This window comes from Callospermophilus lateralis, chromosome 1 (assembly GCF_048772815.1).
Source record: "Callospermophilus lateralis isolate mCalLat2 chromosome 1, mCalLat2.hap1, whole genome shotgun sequence".
NCBI lineage: Eukaryota > Metazoa > Chordata > Mammalia > Rodentia > Sciuridae > Callospermophilus > Callospermophilus lateralis.
Window position 1 is genome coordinate 66,990,042 of NC_135305.1, and position 13,074 is coordinate 67,003,115.

The following is a 13,074-nucleotide window of genomic DNA, read 5'->3' on the forward strand; positions in this document are numbered from 1 at the left end:
GTCAGTCAACCTGCTGACAGTGGACATCATGAAGATAGACTCAGCCCCCTGAAACCTGACCCCTTGCCTCACTTGAATAGCTTCTCCTCAATAAAAGGGGTCAGTGTGTGTGTGTGTGTGTGTGTGTGTGTGTGTGTCTCTCTCTCTCTCTCTCTCGTCCTGCGGACCCTTAAAGTCAGAGGAGCCCTCAGAGCGACCCCAGTGAAAAAGGTATTTGTCTCCTGTGTGGTTATTTTGTGCAGCCCAGTCAGCCCAGTTTACCTGGAGTGACCCCTGAGCCTTTTAATCCGAGAACAGAAAACTGGCACATAATAAAAAGGGGAAATGAAAATTCACTAATTGATAGAGAGCAAAAAACAATTCAAACAATTTTTTGATCAAGGAAAAAAGCACAAAGGATAGAAGAAAATACATAGATATAAATAACAATGACAATACACTGTACCAGAATTTATGGGATGAAGTAGGAACAGTGACAAGGGTGGTGTATTAGTCAGTGTTCTCTAGAGGAACAGAATCAACAGGAAGTATGATTATAAAAAGGAGATTGATTAGATTGGCTTACTTGACCAGAAGCTGGGTAGTCTCCAATGGCCGTCTGCAGGCTGTAGAGCTGGAGGAACCAGTAGCTGCAAAAGTGGCTGAAGCCCCAGAAACAAGAGAATCAATAGTGCTCTTCTAGTCTGAAACAAATGACTTCCAGAAACTCTCTGGACAATCACTGGCAGAGTCCACTTTGGAGGAGTGAAACAGCAAGAGTCTGATATCCTCAAGTGATGGCAGCAGCAATCAAGAATCTATTCTAGAAGAACTGTATTTGCATCTGCTCCAGCTTCCTTGTTCTTCCCCCTTTTATTCCATCCAAGTCACCATCCTATTGGATGATGCTGACCACACTAGGGAGGGTCTCCACTTCAGTTGGCTATCCCACATGCCAATAATCCCTAAACACCTCCTCGTTGACACACCCAGAAGCCTCTTAATCATTGGCAACTCTTAAGCCTATCAAGTTGTATGAATGCTAAAGTTAACAATGCCTACCAAGGCTGAATCAACAAGAAAACCAGAGCAAATCTATAACTATGACTGAGATTAAATCCTGCAATATGTCAGGAGCACCCCTGAGTTAGACTTGGAGGAAACAGAGGGCAAGGTGGCACGGGAAGATCATTTCTCAAGCTGGGTGCTCAAGGCTCTTATGTATCTGCTTGGAGAAACAGCATGTGGAACTCCTGGTATATTAGTTACCTGTCTACCACACCTATACCCAGAAAAGACACCAAGCCACCCTGCCAATAAGCAAAGCAAAAACAATGAGGGAGGACCCCGTTAGATCCAACCTTGACCCTCTTGGATCTGGACATGGTCTCTCACCACCCACCAGTCTGAGCCTCCTTGTTCCCCAACATTCCCAGCAGGAGTATTATAAAACAAAGAATTTCACATTTTGGCACAATTTTATTGAGAAAACAAAAAGAAATGCACAAAAGCTGTGAGGCCTCCATGGTGGACTAGCAAACACACAAGCACTCCTTTGTAGGTGATCCCTTCCAAAACATTCCTCCAAACAAGAGTTGCAGTGGAACTCTCAGCCCTCCTGGGTCTCAAAGGTGGCAGATTCAAGCAGCCTCCGGGAGCCCTGCGCAGAAGATCCAAATCCACTCCCAACTACCCTGGCTTGTCCCCTGGCAGTGGCAGGGGCAGGAGGAAGAGGCCTCTTACAAGGGTCACCACCACCAATGGTCTTTGGCTCCAGACATCCCTCACCTGTGCACCGGGAACATGACAATGAGCGATGCATGGAGGGGCACCTTTGAGACCCACAACTTTTCTGGGGGCCCCTGGGGCATCTCTGGATTACAGATGCCTGGTCCAGGACAGGAGGCTCTGCGTCCTGGTGCAAGGTGCTGTGTGCTCTGGGAAAATCACCTTTTCCTAACCCATGCCAGGAAAGACGCCCTCAGGTGTGGAATGCAGGTTGCAGTGGAAGTCTTGGCAGTCATAGGAGATATCTGGTGAGTGAATGTAGAAGGGCAGCAGCAAGGGACCAGGATATATTGAGCTCAGGCCTCTCCAACCCTGGTGCCTGGTTTGCAGAATTCCGAGCCTGTGGCACACAGCAGGGAAAACACTGCTCCATGGCTTTGTGGGCCTCAGACCAGGCATCACCAAGTATGTGGGACTTAGCAGGCAGCAGTTTGGGTATTCTTAAACCCCTCTGGCCTCCAGGGACTTTCTAACTACAGACTGGGAACGTGGGTGGTGTTGGCTTCAATCCTAAAAGGAAATCCCATCACAAAGCTCAGTTAATGAGATTAACAACAACAAAAAAATCCCTAGCATCTGTTAGTTTGTGTAATTGGGAGGCAGTCTTGCTCCATACAAGTCACTGAAAAATAGACATTTTTCTTCTGGCTTTAGCAGGGTTGTCAGCACAATACCTAGATTCTCACAACATGGTTTGGTTGTAACCCTTTTCCTACCTGAACTCTGCCTGCATGGTACAATACTTGTGAGTAGGAATACTTCCAAAAAGTAATTTAAAAATGGAAAATGAGTTTTGGGTTTCAGATCTGTGCTGGAATCTGATTGATATATTACCTCATACCCCATTCTGTCCAATTCATATCTTGAAAAATGAGTCACCAATATAAGAGGAGGACTTGGGGCTCTTTGGAGTAGGTGTGGTTATAATCCCCCATGACAGGTATTCATGATCCATAATGGAAATTTAAAAAAATATATTTTAAAGATCGTTGTCAGTGTCTTCTAAACACCCAATGGGATGAAGCTAGAAATCAATAACAAAAAAGGGGAAATGAAAATTCACAAATTTGTATAAAGCAAAAAAGCATTTCAAACAATTTTCTGATCAAGGAAAAAAGCACAAGACCAAGTAGAAAATACATAGATGTGAATAACAATGAAAATCACATTGTACCAAAATTTGGGAGATGAAGCAGAAACAGTGACCAGGAAGGTGTATTAGTCAGGGTTCTCCAGAGGAACAGAATTAACAGGGAGTATGATTATAAAAAGGGGATTTATTAGATTGGCTTACTTGACCAGAAGCTGGATAGTCCACAATAGCCATCTGCAGTCTGGAAACCTTTCTGCCTTCTTACTTGTTCCTCCAGGAGCCCGTGTTATGTGTTACGGTTTTGATGTGGTGTGCCCCAAAAGCTCACGTGTGAGACAATGCAAAGTTTGGAGGAAAAATGATTGGGCTAAATTAGCCTTGATTTAATGGGTGAATGAATCCCTGATGGGATTGACTGGTAACTGGAGGCCGGTGGGGTGTGGCCTGAAGAAGGGATTCCCTGCGGGCATGGCTATGGGATTTACATTGCTATCTGGTGGGTGGAGTCTCCTACCTAAAACCGAAAGGATTAAATGTGAAAGGAAATTGTAGCCAAATAACAAACCGAAATAAACGGAGCTGAATGGGAACTGAACCTACAAGGGTCCGGGATCGCTGCCTGACCCCTAGGTCTCCTGGCAATGAGCCTTGCCGCCCTGAGAAACACTTCGGTCCAAGGCGCTGTTCCTATCAGCCAGGGAACCAGGACCGAGCAGCGCAGGAGACGCCAGGGTCTGGCAAAGGGCGTGGCTGTTGTCAAAAGAACGACTCTTTGGGCAGCGTTTAGTCGTTTAATCCGGCGGTCACAGAGAAGCAAGGAGCTTTGGGAGAGGGTGCAGCAGCTCCATCCACAGGCCCAGCTGGGAGAAATTGCCTTGGCTCGGTAGGAAACTGGTGCCAGTAACAGGGCACTCTTGTGGTACTAAGAGAGCCGGAGCCTGCACAGCGGCCGGGTGCAAACGCCGGCGGGATACCGCAGAAACCCGCAAGAGACGATTTGTGCAAAGACTACAGTGATGCCGGCCCACAGAGCCGGCTCTGGATCTCTTAGGTTCAGTTCCCCTTCAGCTCCGTTTATTTCGGTTTGTTCTTCAGCTACGTTTTCCCGTCGCGTCTAATCATTTCTGTTTTATGTGCGATCTAAATTTTTATCGTATTGTTTTCGCCTACAGAGTTCCAGGAGTTTGCTATCACTGCATTTTAGCTGGCTTGTCCCCGCCCTCTGCCTGGAAAACCATAAATACTCGGGATGGCGATGGTGCGGAGGCTCTGCCTCATCTCTCCATCAGCTCAGAGGCGTGTGTCCTGCTTCTCTGAGGCTCACGCGATGGAGCAGCATTTTCTGGGCACTGTGAAGCAGGCTTGGGATTCCACGGAGGTGGCGCCAGACCCGCGGTCTCCTGCTGTGCTGAGCTTAGAAGCCGGTGGGCCTTGGCCTCTTCCTTGCTACCTTGGTCAAGGAGAGTTCTCCGTTGACAACTGCGACTTCGACTGGGAGCGGCTCTCTAGTCCTGTTGGCGGGGGCGCCGGGTCCACCAGCAAAACGGATTCCGCGGGAATCCAGAGCTCCTGGGAACCAACCAAAGTCTGGAAGCTGCGACGCTAGAAACTGGAGGCTCGAGCAGATGGGGTGGAGTCTGCAGAAGAGCCCAACGCACTCATAGGTGTAGCAGGTTTCACTGCGAAGGACGCAGCCTCCCACCCTCCTACTCCGGTGACCAGCCGCTGGACACGGAGACCTCTGCGGACCAGTGTCTCTCCGAGTGCTCCGGACCTGTCTCCTCCAACTGGTGGAACCCGCACCTGGTTTCCTCAGGCCTCCTGGTATGGATTCCTGGGTGTTCTTAATGCCTCGGGGATGCTGCCCATCCTTCTCTGGCAGCGAGGCAGCCTTAGATCAAGAGAAGGAGCCTCTCTGGTCTTACTCTGTGAGAAGACTCTCGCTCACAAAACGGCTGCACGTAGGAAATTAAAACACACTAAGATTTGCCTTTAGTTGTTCCTTGTCAATTTTTTAAAATTCTCTTTCTCCTGATGATTCTCTGTAGCGTTTCAGGTCGCCTATTACTTGCCGTTTTTTTTCTGTTTCAAACATTTGTATTCGTCTTATTACACATTCCCTTCCATAATTTTAGGCTTTTATCCAACTTTTAGAAACGACATGTACGATTTAGAATCACTCTCAGAATTTGGTAGATTTAAAGATGAATTGGTTTCTTAATCTTTAATACTCATTAAGTTTTGTTACTTAGTGTGATTTGCAATATAAATAAGCCGTGGCTTTTCTCATTTAATTTCATATCCCTTTCGTTTTTACAACGTGGTTTTAAAAATATTTATTTATTTATTTATTTATTGAGACACCCTCTCGCTCAGTCGCTTGGGAAACGGGGCTCACTAAGTTGCTGAGGCTGGCCTCGAACTTGTGATTCTCCTGTCCCAACTTTCCGAATTGCCGAGATTACAGTAGGCATGCGCCACCATGCCCGGCTTCAACGCGTTTTTAAATACTGATTTGGCCTACATGTATTTATGCATTTTGTATATTTTTGTCATTTTTTTCAGTACCAGTTCGTTTTATCTCTATTCTCACGCCTTCCTTTGTTTTTTAAGGATGGTGTTTCATTGCATTTCACACTCAGTTATTTTGATTCTGTCAAAAGTCCCGCGTGGGGGCGGGGGTATCAATCTTACTATTTCTGGTGTTAGGACCAGGCACAGATCACCAGTTTGGGAAGATTCCTTACTGTCTAGCAGTCTTTGCACTTAGGTTTGCTGTGGAAGGCACGGTTTAGCCCTGAAAATGAGTGCTACCATTACTTAAGTGTACCCGGACTCAGTTTGGCCATATATGAGATTTCTTTGTCCAGGCTAGTGCGGGCAGGCGGAAGAAGTCCGACTTAGCCTTGTCCCAGAATTTTCCACCTCGGTACAGGTCGGGCGTAGCCTTGAATGTGAAGGAATTAAGTGGAACAAGTTCCTGTTTATTCCTTGACTGTCTTTTCTTAGTCGTGCTTTGAAATTTTCTTTTTCTGAGCAAGTTCCGGTGAAAGAATTTTTTAATTTTTTTTTTAAGAGTAAGAAGTTAAATCCAGCTAGTTATTCTTGAGATTTGAATGCCTCCCCAAGTTGCGTTTTTGGGTCACAACTTAGTGGAAGGAAACCAGTACTAGCCAAGCAGTGCCTCAGACTTCTTAGTGGCACCCAATATCTGATTGGTGGGTGACTGTAGGCGTTGCCAGCTTCCTCCTAACCGCGCCAAGGATTTCTTGGTCATATGAAGCCTCATATGACTTTGCAACAGTCACAGTTATAGGTGAAAACATTTATTTGGGGGCTCTCAGTTTCAGAGATGTCAGTCCACAGGTGACCAACTCCATTGTTCTGTTGCTCTGTGCCCAAGGTGGGGCAGAACACCATGTGTGGTTGAGAAAAGCTGCTCAGGTCATTGAACCAGAAAGGAGTGAGAGCAGGGGTGGGGTGGGGGGAGGGAGAGCACAAAATAACTACATTTAACAAGGACAAAATATATACCAAAGGCAGCTCCCAGGGACCCACCTCCTCCATCCACACCCTACCTGCCTATAGTTACCCCCCCAAGACACACACACAGTTAATATCAGAGGACTGATGCATTGATTAGGTTAAGATCTGCATAACCCAGTCATTTCACCTTCAAACATTTTTGCATTGTTTCACACATGAGCTTTTCCAGGGAGGGGGGGCAACTAATACCTAAATCATAACAAGCCTGAAAGCAGGACAACCTGCCATCAGGTAATAAGAGTGCAGTTTCCCACACCTCCTCCTGACAGTGGAGATTGAAATCAGGGATGCTCTGACACTGAGCTACTACCGGTCCCCAACTCTTTTTTATTTTTTGAGACAGGGTCTTGCTTGGAATTCCTACATCCATTAATTGGCTAAAGTGCCAGAAACTCTCAATAGGATCAATAGGGAATGGAATTGAGAGCACCCACTGCATTCTGAGAAGCAAGGAGAACACTGACATAAAATAGATGATCAGCAAAATATCAAAGATATCAGGAAGTAGAAATTACAGAGATGATGATCCTTCCTTTGGGACTGCTGCAAAATGTCAGGACATTTAGATAGACCCAGTGTCCAGCACATCCTCTTCTCCATTCACGGTCACACTTCTCTGTCACCTCTGTTGATGTGGATTCCATTATTGAAGAGCCATACACATATCTGTTGTGAATTGCAACGTACTACTTTTCTCCATGTGTTACATTCCATTGAAGGTTAACTTTGCGTTTTCAGTATTCCAGGGAATATTTTAGTGAGTTTGTTCAAAGAAGACCTAGGCTAGGAAGTGATGACACAGATATATGTTGGGGACACTGTAATGCCATTATTTAAAGACTTTAATTTACTTTTTTGCACTTTATTTCTCGAAAGTACAGATAGGAAAGATTATAAGTAAGCAATGGAAAGGAATTATTTCCTCAAAATTATTTCTCGCTCTCCTCCTCAACTATTTCTGGTATTGACATCAATAAGACCTCTTACTGGAAGGTGGAGGATTCGTGTAATATTCTTTGCTTTCACCAAGAGAATGATAGGCCCCCGGTAGGCACTTGCCTTTTGTTTGGTACAGGGGATTGAACTCAGGGGTACTTAGCCACTTCCCCAGCAGCCCCCCACCCCCAACTTTTTGTATGTTATTTAGAGATGGGGTCTCACTGAGTTGCTTAGTGCCTGGCTAAGTTGCTGAGGCTGGCTTTGAACCCTTGATTCTTCTGCCTCAGCCTCCTGAGCCACTGGAATTATAGGTGTGCTGCGCTCAGCTCCCATAGGCTCTCTTGCAAGGAAGCATTTGGAATACAGTTCAATGATTGTTTATTAGCAATACATTAATCCAAAAACATTTTACCTAATGTTTAAAGTATATATTTGACCGTGAAGCTCATTTGGTAGCCAAATCTGATGGGGATAAATTGAGGCTATTGTTTTTAAAATCCCAGCTTATGTGCATAGGAATGATTGGTTACTGGACACTGTCCTGTTTTATTCAGCAGAAGTACACGTGCACAAGTATAGAACTGTCACAATTTGCATCCCAGGGAGCTGCAGTGGATCGGCTACTTAAAGCTGGGCAAGTATCCATTATTGCTTCATCACTCTCAACACAGGGACTTTGAAGAAGCTTTGCTAGAGTTCTGGTGGGGGACCTTGTTAAGCTGGAAGTCTGCACGTGAGAGGTGGATGCTTAGTGGTGGTGAGGACTGTATGGGATAGACCCTGGGCAGGTGTGCTTTGTACTCTCTCAGCCTGGAATCCCTGAGTCAGAAACTTGGGATATCACTGGTCTGTTACAAATCCTTATTGGCTGGCTCCTCGCTGGTTGTTAAGGAAGCAAAAGAGACTGTCCAAAGCGGGGGAGACCCACACCAACACATGATTTGACCCTAGTTCACACAAGACCCAGGAGTCGGAGGTGGCACCTCAGGTGCTTTGGTCCTCAGGGATGAATGAGTGGGACTCCTGAGACTAAAATTGGCAGTTCCAAGCAATGCAGGAGGAGGGCTCAGCTACACCTACCTGGCTACCATTTTCCAAGCTGCCTGGAAACATCCCTTCATCAGGAATCTGGAGGCCACTGGCTTCAAATTCATTATTGTGCAAAATTTTCCACCCAGGAGGATTCCCTCTGCCACCTGTGAACACAGGTATGAAGAAGCATGATCTAGAACTGAACATGTTCAGAAATGTGCCAGCTTGTGCCAGTGTTTTTATATGTGATGACAAAATCTTTCACCCTGAAAAAGCACAACTAATGAAACCTCCTGGGCCATCTTGCGCCCAGCAAAAAGGTATAGAATTCTTAGGGAAATCAGTGTGCCATAACAAAATTCCTTTAGGTTATATTCCAGCCAAGTAAGAAGGATATTTTTCTATTGCCAATATACTTCCCACAGCATTAATATTAACACTTGTGAAATCCACAAGCACCTTGAAAAGATTCAAAACAGGCATCTAGGCTTTAACAAATATCCACAGGAGCACCGGGAATAAATGACTGACTCACCAGATTATTCTCCTGGCTCCACTAGGGCATTACCTTTATTTTCTGGGCTACTTAAATGAGGAATGTCCATTTTACTGATCTGATTTGTGATTTATGCCATAATGAAATGGACTTCAAACTGCTGCAATATAACAGTTGCAAAAGGAGCTCAAGTTGTGGTGTTATAGCTTACAGTCCATGTTGATCCCCAAACCTACCTTGTTTTAGCACCCATACGGTTTCACTCAATTGCACACAGTTTCAGGCTAGGAGGGGTCCCAGTGCCTTACAGCCAGATCTTTGACCCGGCCTTCCTAAGCATCTCAACTGAGCATGCGCAGGAAACTGCCCCCCCCCACACACACACACACACTTGTCACAAGTCTTACCGGCATGAATACAGCGTGAGGTCTTCCCAGTAAGTGGTCCCCCTCCCTTCCTTGTTTGGGGGACACCCGTCACCAGTTTGGGATCATCCCCAGTGCGCCCCTTGCTTACTACAGGTAGTAGACCTTTCCTCAGCCTTCTGCCTGTGCTGATTGGCTTAGGGTTAGGTAACCCTTCCCGCGCGAAAACTCACGGGGTGAAAACAAAACTTGTGATGGAAAAACCGAGGCCCAGCCCTCTCAGTGAACACCTCCTCATGAAAAGTAGCCCTGGGAAAAAAGCGGTGCTAGGACCAAGAAAGCGCCTGCACAGGGAACCACCAGGTCTCTTGAGAGAGACACGGTTTGGGCGGCGCTTGGAGCGGAGCGGCAACCTGGAAATCCGCTGGGCGCTGCTGCCCCAAGGGCTTGTGTGAAACCCCTGCTCCCTGTAGGGCGAGAAGCGGTGCCGCCAGCCAGAACTGGGACGCGCACCAGCCGAGCTTCCCGGCTGTTTTAGTCAGCTTTCTTCACTACTCTGACTAAAAGGAGTCAACCAGCACAATTATAGAGGAGGAAAAGTTTATTTAAGGCCTCACAGTTATGAAAGCAGCTCTTGTGGTGGTCGGGTGGGGGGGGGGGACGTCACCCGCCAAATAAGGCCATATACCTCATAGCCTCGTCCCCAGGGAATGCTTCCTCCGGCCACACCCCACCGGTGGTAACCTCCAGTTACCACCCAGGCAATCCCATCAGGGATTCGTTCACCGATTAAATTAAGGCTAATTAAGCTCAATTCTTTCTCCTCCAAACCTTGCCTTGACTCACACATGAGCTTTTGGGGCACACCACACCTAAGCCGTAACACAGTCTCCTGGAGGAACAAGTCAGGAGTCAGAAAGCTCTGGGCGACACTGAGGGAATCCCTAGGAAAAGCATAACATTTACATAAGTACAAACAAGTAATAAAATTATTAAAAGCCAGCACGAAAACACTACAAAATGCACAGCAAAATTTACCAACAGAAAATTTTTTTCAAAATGAACAAAACAGAGAGAGCCCTACAAGGAAACTGCAAACCATGGTTTGTTGTACAGTGTGATATCCCCGTGGGATGTAAACGAGACCTTTTCTGCCTAAACCAATATTTTCTAAGATTAAAAGGACACCGATATCGGCCATGCCTACAAGTTCCAATAGCCGGTGTTCCCTGAGTTTTATGAGTTAAAAAAAAAAAAAAAAAATCCCAGGCAGCTGAAAGCCGTGGTTGGACACAGAGATAACGGAACTGGCAGGTGGCTTTGGTGGCCACCTCCCTAGGAGGTACAAACACCAAATATAGTCAAATCGGAATTCTCCCTTGCAAAATCAAACTTGTTAGGAAAAAGAAACTGCGGATAGTGCTAAAGTGGCCATTGTTGAACTGGCCTTCAGAAAAATGGCATTCACCAGTACCCACGTTTGAACCCAACAAAACCATCACCCATGAAGCTGAAATGGAGTTTGGTCTCAGAAGTCCGGAACTTGCTTCCACTTAAATGGCAGGCGCTGTTACTAAACCCGAGTTCTTAGGACTAGACACCGGAGGCTGGATTAATCGCTAAGAAACGGCCAATTCCGGACTTGCTTGAACAAGGCGATCGCCCTCCGGTGTTAAGTCCTAACATGGACAAACGGGGACTCCAAGGACCAGGAAACCCAAGGCGAGACCCCAGGACTCAATTTGGCTTCTAGCTTCGCCTCCAATCAGGACACTTCTGGTACTTGGGCGGACAAGGAGTGGAAATCACAGGCACCTCTAAATGGAAGCTTGCTAAGCCAATAAATGCACGGCGCAAGGAGGCCAGGGATCCTGACACAGAGTCGCGGCCGCCACCGAAACAAAACTCGGTTCTTTAGCGGCGAAGGAGAGGAGGGCGCCGGTAAGATTGCGCTGGGAAAGAACAAGCGCTGACGGCGCTATAGCCGAAGGGCTCGGGAACAGAGGCGCCGCTGCCCTGCCAGCCAGGCTGCCACTAAGGAATTCTGTTCTGGGAAACCGCAGAAATTACACGTTAGAACCCATCAGAGTTGTGTATTCGGCGATGCCACCGAGAAAACTCGCGAAAAAACTCAGAACAACTAGCTGAGCCGAGACCACAAGAAAGTGGGCGGGAGAGAACCGTGCGCTGGGATTCCGCAAAGGGCCTCAATAGCCTTTCTGCCAGCGACAAACTCCCACTTTGGGCCAACCTTCCACTTTGGCGCCAACCACGGTGCTGTTACGTAGAATCTGGCGACGCAAAGAAGGGAGCCTTATTGCCACCCAGGTTTGGTACAAATATGTGCTGTGACAGGAAAACTGTCCGGGGCGCGCTGCTAGTCAGAGAGCAAATGGGAAGGCCGGGAAAGGTGACGGGGAAAGGCTCCACCAACCGGCCTAGGAAGGAGAAAGGGACCGCGGAGAAACGTTCTCTCGCAACTAATGGCAGTGCTAAGGAGAAAAGCAAGCTCCTTTCCTTTTGGGTGCGGCGCTAGTGATTTCAGTTGCTGCTGTCACTGCACCCTGCAAAAGCCAAACCCAGCTTATGGCTTTGCCGAGGCCAAAGGCATCGCTTCTGGTTCCATCAGCGGTGCAGCAGGTGATCTACACCAGCTCTGAGAAGATGGCGGCAATGTCGGTGAGTCAATGCGGCTAGTGAGATTTCCACTCCCACTGGATGTCCCCAACTAGCTGAGCCGAGACCAAAAGGAAGTGGGCGGGAGAGAATGGTGCGCTGGGTCGCGCTTCTGACATAACAAAACCCCTTGCCTACTTCATTCATTCACTCATTCATTCATTCATACTTTGCAGTACTGCAGATTGAACCCAGGTACTTGAGGCATGCCGGGCAAGTGCTATACAACTGAGCTAAACCCCCAACCCTTCCCCTCCTGAAGTGATGGGATGCCCCACAGAGACTGCAGACTCCACCTTGCATTTTAGCAGAAATTTTGGAATTAGCACCCCTAGTGGTAAGGGTGACCAACTCCAGTTTAGGAATCTAAAGAGGAGTTTGGCAGGAGTTACTTCCCTGAAGGAGTGTCCATCAGAGCTACTTCAGGCCTTCAAATTTAGTCTAATTCCAGTGTGGTGTGCCTCTGTGAGAACGGCCAGAGATTGGTCATGGGAAGGGCATATTCCTCACGAGGAGATCTTAAATCTTTTGCAGCCTGAAATTGGCTACATTCTGGGCAGGCTGGCAATGTCAGGTGTATAGGTGCCAGGCCATGGTTTTTAACCCCCCAGGGCCACTTGTGGGGCACAGAAAAACATGTGAGGTGGAGTCTTTCACAGTGTCTTCTTTTGTCATTGGAAAGAGGAAACAAAGTATAAACAGAGAGAGATATATCTCTAAAATGTCATTAAGGAAAGTTTCACCAAACCAAGATACACAGCACAATAACAAGACTTATTAGGATACTATTGACTGAAAGAAGGTGACACACAACAGACGTTCTCTGACAATTGAAGCAAAAATGCAGAAAGGAAGTTTGGAACCACAGCAATGTGTACAGATGAACCTTGTGGGAAGTGGGGAATGGCTCAGAAGCTATGCAATAATGTCTTAGAGAGATAGTAATAATACATGTCCTTGCTTTCCAGGAAAATGAAGAAAAGCTTTTCCTCTGCCTTGGTAGGTTCAATGGCCATGGTTGGGACTGTGAAATAATTTGGAAATAGCTGAACAGGACCAAAGGAATAACAGATTTATGAATTTTAAGTTTTGGGTGTACAAAGGCATCACAGAAAGAACTAATTACTCCAAAGGAGTGGTGAAATTGGAAAACTTACAAT